Below are 7,861 nucleotides of genomic sequence, written 5' to 3' on the forward strand. Positions count from 1 at the left end.
AAATCACGATTTTGCTACAAAGAGATTGAAGTACTCACAGGTCTTAGATGTTTGAGTAGATGATATCTATTCACCTGTTACAAAAATGAGAAACTTTACAATGTGTGTGTTCCACAGTAGTTGACACTGAAAAGTAAATGCTTCCCTTATTGCAACACTGCTGTAAAGTAATTAGCTAAGGCTTTATTCTTATTTACATAAATGTAATTTAAGATCACTTTAAGGCCCCCCCCTTTTTTTTATCAATCGGATATATTTCTACTACATAGCTTTATCTGCTATTTTACCACCACCTTCCTCATTTTTGCCATGAAAAAATTAACAATTAAAAGGAAGTGTCAAAGGGGAGACTAGTCAGCTGACCTGTCCTTTGACTGATTGTGATGCTAGTACCCACATAAGAAGAATAAAAAATTATCACTGCACGCATAGACAGTGCCCTAACATAAGTCTCATTTCTAAATATTTCCTCCCAGCAGGTATATAAATATACACAAAAATCCAGTTTGTAGTTTGCTAATTACTACTACTTCTTTTACTGGGTGTAGTGCTGGTAGAGTTTTTATGACCTGTTGCTTAGCAACTTTTATCAACAACAGCAAAGCACTTTCCCTTTCCTTAACCTTGTTAAAGTTAGGCTTGATCACCTTTAGCACTCATCAGCTGAGGAAAATTATTTCTAAAGTAAGGTAAAGTTGCTGCTCAGAATCTATGAGCTGCATCCAGGATGAGCTATCTCTTCTTATCTCCTGAATTGCCTTTGCCCTTTAGTCCTCTCTCTCCTCAAGCTTTTAAAGAAATCCAGCGCCATGCTGGGGAAGCCTGGAGACGGGAGGCTCAAAGAGAGGCCAACTGTGCAACAACCTATTCTGCTGGTTATGGAAAAAAGGAGCTGGCTGACCCCACAAGGTGGAGCACCAAACCCTCCTCTCCTACCAGGATAAACAGACCTCATCCACCAGAGTAAGGTTTATTCCTATTTAGTGGAGCCTACAATACGTAGTTTATGTGAGTGGAAAAATAAATTCCTCTTAGAGGTAGAGGCTAGGAGAGGTTTATTACAGTAGGCCTTTCTTATTCTTCATCTCTTCTAAGAGGAATTTGAACATACTGAACTGGAATGAAACCTGACTGCTATAGAAAATGAGTAGGATCAGTTTAGAAATCAAAAATAACGTATAAAAAGATCACCTAATCAAATTTGGCAGGTTCTGTTTAAGACCCAGGATTAAGTTAGCCACATTTCATTTTCAATCCTGGAATGGGAACAGCTAGTAAAGAACTGCAAGGAGGGTTTCTAATGAGATCATAAACTACAAGGGCTCGTATTCTTTATTATGTCATCAGAATCTTAACCTAGAGTCGTTTTATCATTGCCTTGCTACTCAGATTTTAATTCTAGATCTAGCTCTGTTTTATAAGTTAAAGAACTAGAGATACATATATATACAGTACAGCTTATCTATCCATTTAACGATGGAGACAACTTTCACAATTCAGGCATTACATTCAAGAATTTGATGGGGCAGGCTGTAGCTTCTCTCTCTTCCTCTCTGCTTTTTGGCTCCTGTCCTCTACCAGATTCTCTGAACCTGTTAGTAGAACAGCAATTAGCAGCAGTGCTGTATTGAAGAACAGTTGATGATATCATGCACACATCTAGCACTGTGTAAACTTGAATACACTAAGAAGATGGAAACATTTGCAGTGTACATTCTTATAAAAATCCATTTTTGATGAAATCCTTATTCAAGTCTAACAAGAAACAGGAACCATCCATCAAGAAATCTCAGAAAGTACTTGAAGGTCAAAAAAAATTGCCTTCTTTTGGTTCAGCATCCCTACTTGGTGGAAGCAAATTTAGTTTGCCACAGTAGCACGCTTTTTGCAAGCTGTCGAGAGAATGTGATGTCATTGTTTATCCTGATTAATATTGGGTCTGAGGGAAAACATCTGCTAGTATTTGTTGTCTGATAGAGCCAAAACATGTATATGACTCATGTCGTTAATCAGAAATAGAGTATTGAAAGACATTCAGTAACTTAGCAATTGCCTAAAGTCTGAGTTTGTGATATGGGAGTTGAGACCCCAGGTGTTGCACGATTGCAACCATCTTGGCCTTCCCATATTGCTAAGTCTGAAGGGGGATCCCAGCTAGATGGGAGCAAGGCCTTGGTATGAAAAAGGGGTCCCAGTATGGAACCACTGGCCTAACTAGAAGATCTAAAATACATAGTGTTGTTCCTTTAAAAAACAAGCAAAAAACCTCTTATAATGCAGGCTAAAGAGTAAAAATATATTACCTTACCAAAAAACTAAGGGTGAAATCCTGGCCAAATTGAAATCAATGGGAGTTTTATCACTGACTTCAGTGGGGCTAGGATTTCACCCTAAAATATGCTACGTTGTTGTAGGTGAGACTTTAAATGCCTAAATGTCATGAATTCTCAGGTACAGTTGCGGCACCAACCTAATTTTTGCTGCTCTCGAGTCTCACCTGCCATACATGGCATATGCAGGCCCCCTTCCTACTCATTATAAAAACAACTGTAATTCTGCTCCTCATATCATGGACTGTTCTCCACCCTGCATCCTCCTGTCACTCAATATATGGGCCCAAAACACTCTACATACATATATGAGCAGTTGTTTCTTCAACTCTGGGCTCCATCCCCTACATTCACAATATAACTTTGTTCTGAGGGTTTTCTCTAGTTCCCATTCTGGAAGTATCTAGGTGCTTCCCAGTAAATTAAATCTGTGTTAGATCAGGAGAGCAGGCAGGGATATGTCTGCACATAGGTGAAGAATGCATCAGAATGGTGTACTAATGGGGAAGAGTTCGGACTGCATGCGGGAGGTGGGCTGGAGTACAGGGTTTGGAAATGAAGTAGGTTCTGGAACATTAATTGACAGTTTTCTGACTTTATGATGTATGTATTCCTTCCTTGCATAATGTTGTAGCAAATTTGGGGCCTGTCTTCTGCTGTACTAGTTCCCAAGAGGAGGAGGAAGAGGAAGATGTAGTGAACAACTTTCCCTCACCCAAGCAGCAGAGCAGGATCTTTGAGAGAGTGAGGGGGAAGGCTTGCTGGCCTGTGCATCATGTCTCTAAGGGACAGAAATTTACCATTTGGTTAATGGGGTGTCTTTCCAACCTACCAGGCAGCCGGTGCTGTCAGCACCACGCACTGAGAGCTCAGATTACCCCCACTCACACACTGACATTGTCCCTTCTGGCAGTGGAGAATCTTGCCCTGGCTGGCAGAGTTTTGTAGTTGATCACTGTTCAATCTCACAATGCCAGACACAGCAGGATTTAGGGTAAAATATTCCAAAGCACTTCAGTGATTTAGGCATCTAAGTCCCATTTTCAAAAATGTGTTAGGCATTCAGGGCCAGATTTTTAAAGGGATTTAGGTGTTGGTCAGCTGAGTGCGCCAACACACAACCCCTGGGTTGCTTAGTGGAATTTTCAGCCCCAAGTTAGGTGGCTCCATGCTACCTATAGAATCCTTGGGGATAGTTAAGCACTTGAAAAGGGGGTTTTCACGAGTCAGCCATCTAAGCTAGCCAGGAGTGAAATGCTGAGAAGAGTGGTGGGGAGAAGGGGGGCGGGTCTAAGGTGCCTAAGAAGTTGACCTGCTGTGCCTGGCTGATGAGCCACAGATAAGATTCCTTCTTCCATTCGGGATCCTTAGCTGCAGACGGTCTCAGAGAGTTAAGAATTGTCTCCTGCCATCCTGCTCCTAGAGACATACATACGAATCCTGTAAAACAACTATAGAACTAGAATGGCATCTCCCATGTAACATTTTGAAAAGTTATGCCTTATTGACCAGCTAGAGCATAATGAATGTTCTAAGTACCAGGGGAAAAGAACAGACTTTTTTTGGTGCTTAATTCCCTAAGGTTTCTTCTGCCAAAGCAGCTTGTACTGGGCACTGTCAGAGACAGGATACCCAACCAGATGGACCATTGGGCTCTTGTTCTTGTGTTGATGGGCATGGTGTTAAGAACCTAAATAAAACAGATATTAAAAACTGCCTGCATAACTTATTGTAAATAAATAAACCTGACCAATGACAAGGTAAAGATGCTGCAAATTTATCATATTGCACAAGCTTATAGAAATAAAGCAGCCTTTTGTTTGATCTAAAAGACTTAAACATTCTCTCCCCCTGTGTGTTCTCTAGAGTATTTATGGTAAACCAGCTTCATTATATACCTGGATATTACAACAGTGATAAACAAACTGCTTCAGATGACAAAGGTAAATCTAACACGCTTGGTTATTCTGAAGATGGTTCCTTAGCCAATCTGGCAACCTCTGTGATTTCCAGATTCTTGTTACTGATGGAGCAATGACAATGATTTAGAGGTATGGAGAGATGTAGGTTGGGGGGAGAGTGAAAACACTTGGAAAGTTTCATGTAGATGGGAGGCAATGAAGAGACATAACAGAGCAACTGGGAGCTGGCCAGAGCAGCTGCAGGATGACTGGACCTGGGCTGCAGCGTTTACAGGCAGTGCCTAGATGGTGCTGTGGAGCAGTGTTCCTCAGCCCTGCAGCCACCAGCTAGCCAGAATCTGAGGCAAGGGCAGCTCAGCATTCAGTATGCCTCTGCGCCTTCTGGGGGTGCTCCCTCTAGCTAGTCTGGTCAAATGGGCCAGGCAACCCGGGCAGTTACCACGTAGGCCACCAGTCCAGGACTGCCACAGAAAGATAAACAATTGTTTCAGGGACTTGTCAGATGAAAGACAAGCAGTTGCAAAATGGCCCATGGACAATGGGTACAAACAGGGGTTGACTGAAACTCAAAGGAACCTGGATCTGATCCAACCGAAGTCCATCCTCCTCACCCTCCCCAATCAAATCTTTTCCCTCCACCTGTGGAAAATTCCTGGCCCAGCCAATGCTACCTCCAGCACTTTCTGGGTAATGTCCCCCCATAGATCCAAAGTTTGTGGGTCCATAGGCCCCCTCTGATCCCAGGTCCCAAATCCATGGAGGCTAAGTTAATTCACCCATGGGAACAAGGGAACACTGGCTGCAGACACCATTTATTAAGGTCACTAAATGTCATCTGTCATTAGACACATTTTAATATTACATTTGAACGCAGACTGCAGTAATTGCTAGAATTTATTCCTCCTACTAAACTTAAACCATGGGATGTTTTAGTATGTCTGTCTATACATGTGTAAGCAGCATTACTTTTAAATAAAACACCCACAGCATTTCATTAATAGCAGCATAAGATTTGGGGATCACAATTACAGAAGTACAGTATTAACTCCTGGAGCTTCTTCACATAATTACAGTGTAGTATCATCACTTTCACCATCAGTCTTTCTCACTGTATAACACAATTTATTTCTGAAGTTAGAGTTCATGGATTGGGGATCTGGATTGGGGACTGGAGACATGCCAACAAATTAGGGCTATATGAAATGACCTTAATTAAAAATATATTGAAACTAAGATCTTTTTCAGCAAGACAGAGTTCAAGCTGTAATGTAGGTTTTATTTTGAAGCTGTTGGTGAACTTGTGAAAGGCAATTGTAAGTACTCTCCATCTACATTATCAATAGTTCATAAATAGCAAATATCTAGCTGTCACTTCTGTAAGGAGGATGAGGAAAAATGAGCTACAGTAAAGGTGGAGATTTTTCTGTGAGAGAAGGTAAAAATTAAGTTTGTTACTGTTAGGGAATGTGACTCCCTCCAGTATAATAGGGTGCTCCTCCTGGTTTCTATCAGTTTGAGATATTTCAAATTCTTTCTAAACTTGCACAATTCAGCAAGATACGCAAGCACGAGTAGTCTGACTGAAGCCAATTATATTGATCTAATATTTAAGAAACACCTTATTTATTGTTGTCTCAATCATCTTCTGTGTAATAGTCTATATTAAAATACTAGTTAAAAACCTTCAACAGTCTTTGTGATTTCCTGTAACCATGGTAACTCAGCAATTGAAAGGTAAAGACTACGTAACTTGGAGATGTACCGTAAGTTCTAGTCATCCCAAAGCCTGCATCCTGCTGTGTTACAAGTATTCGTTATTATTATATGGGCCACGTTATCATTACCCTCATTCACTTGAATGGGAGCTGCCAGCATGTAGCTGGGAACAAAATTTATCTGAGTCTCTTGTCTCTCTCTGTACCTTGAGAAACTGTACTGCTGAAGTCACTGACTGACAAAGTGTCAAGTTACCAGGTTAGTCTCCTTCACTTGTCTCCGCCAGAATTTTTTTTTGAAAACTACCAAAGAAACCTCCATGATGCTTTTCCACCACACCAATGAAAAGTGCCACATCAATGGTCCAAATAGAGTGGTAAACTCTCATCTGTCAAAGAATGGGAAGTCCCACTTCTACACTGGCCGTTTACCTCTAGCTATAGCTGAGTTTTGCAGAATGAAAATCCTTAAACACCAGGAACAATATTTTGCACGGATCTAGCACTTTGCATCTTCCTCGTGCTGTTCAAATCTTCAGCTCAGTAATCGTCTATACACCACTGTGAGGGAGGCAAGTATCACCTTGATTTTATAGGGGAGGAAACAGCCAAGGAGAGGTTAAAGTGACTTGCCCAATAGCACACAGCAAGTCAGTAGTACAGCTGGGATTACACCCCAGGAGGTTCCTGGCTCTCACTAGACTACACTGCTGTTTAAAAAGGTCATATCCCAGAATGGTGCACAAAGTTACAGTTTATTATTGATAATGATCTAATAAAGGGCTCTAGCTGTATTAAAGAGTCATTGTATAATATCTTTAATAATCCAGAATTAGCAACTCAGTAAAAGAATTGTAGCGTTCCATTGTTATGGGGCAGCAATGCATCCATAGTTATTTCTCATTGCTCCATATATGCATTTTTTGTGCAGGTTGTTTCAACACAGTTTTAATTAAAACGAATCGCATTCAAAAAGTAGATGTAAATATTTGTAACTAACATTTATATTACTTAGTATATTAGATATACTCAGCTCTCAGATCTTGTTTAACTATTTAACCCAGATTGTGCTTCTTGGACCCATGTGCACCGGTGGGGCTCTTTCCCCACCACTGCAGCGGCGACCTGGCATGGTCCATGCTCTGCACTGGTGAAGTGGAAGGGACCGGCCAGGTTAGGGGGAGGATGCACATTGCCCCACATCTGACCAAGTGGAAATTTCTCTGATAATTTAATAAATACAAGCCCAAGTTGTATTACTTTTCTGCCGGAATGTGCTGGAGGCAGCCATGGTCAGCGGACAACCTGGTATTACAGTTCCAATGGACTGGTGTCGCTGGGGAGCCAGTGAGTGGGGTGGGAGAAGGTGGCTGCTGAGGAGGCACAAAGCCTCCATGCAGATGGACCTGATATCCTTCAGATCCTTGGGGAGCTGCCAAGTTTGGGAGCAGGCCTTGGGCCTTTCATTCAGGGAGGCAAACCTGCTTCTCACATGGCAAAATGTGGCAGGCAAGGTGAATAACTGCAAGGAGATCACCTCCTCTGTGGCCCCATCCCACAAAATTTCCCCAGGAGGGTGGAGGATGAGCTGGGGAAACACTGTTTAATTTGGTAGCCTAATTTTCCTCTCTGTGTATATTTGTGTACTGTAAAATTCAACAAAACATCTTTTGAACTTAAAAACGATAATCAGCTTGATAATGTATCAAGAAATTGGACTGAACATTTTACTCACTCTAAGGCTTTCATTTCTTGTTTTCCTTCCAGGCAAATGCTATGAATATCCAGGTTACAGAGACGATTCAAAGTATCTCGGACAACGAGTAGTAAGTACAGAATTTGAAGTGAATTTGTACCTGATTATTTAAATCTATAGATCTTGTGTTGACAATAG

Source organism: Natator depressus, chromosome 4, assembly GCF_965152275.1.
Source record: "Natator depressus isolate rNatDep1 chromosome 4, rNatDep2.hap1, whole genome shotgun sequence".
NCBI lineage: Eukaryota > Metazoa > Chordata > Testudines > Cheloniidae > Natator > Natator depressus.